Below are 653 nucleotides of genomic sequence, written 5' to 3' on the forward strand. Positions count from 1 at the left end.
CTTTTTAATTTTTTAAAATATATTTGTATTTATTTCAGAGAGGAAGGGGATATATTTATATATATCAATGATGACATAGAATCAGTGACCGGCTGCCTCCTGCACGGTCCACGCTGGGGATGGAGCCCACAACCCCCATCATGTGCCCTGATTGGGAACCGAACCGTGACCACCTGGTTCGTAGATCGAGGCTTAACCACTGAGCCACGCAGGCCGGGCTCTTTTTCTCCATAAAGTGTCTCCCCTTCCAACACATATAATTGGCTTGTATCGCCGGAGTCGCGCACTAGAATGTCTAGCTCCAGAAGGGCAGGGATCTTGTTTCTTCACTGTTGTATCTCAAAGGCTTAGGATGGGGCAAAGCACATAGTAGGTGCTGGACGTGTGTTTGTTGAATGAATGAGGACCATTACCCCACCCTCCAGAGAAAAAGGCCGGTTCAAGAGCAGATGAGGCCCTTTCCCCTGTGTGGAGGGCCGGGCTGCGCGGATGGGGCGGGGCCCGTCGCAGATGGGCGGGCGGCCAGCGGAGGCCCCGCCCCTAGGCCCGCCCCTCCCCGCCGTAGGCCCCGCCCCACCTGTCAGACGGCCGGCCGCCCGCTGGCTCCTCGGGAGTGAGTGGCGGGGGGGCGTTTGATCGATAGGTGGAATGGT

This window comes from Myotis lucifugus, unplaced genomic scaffold, assembly GCF_000147115.1.
Source record: "Myotis lucifugus unplaced genomic scaffold, Myoluc2.0 scaffold_2039, whole genome shotgun sequence".
Classification (NCBI taxonomy): Eukaryota; Metazoa; Chordata; class Mammalia; order Chiroptera; family Vespertilionidae; genus Myotis; species Myotis lucifugus.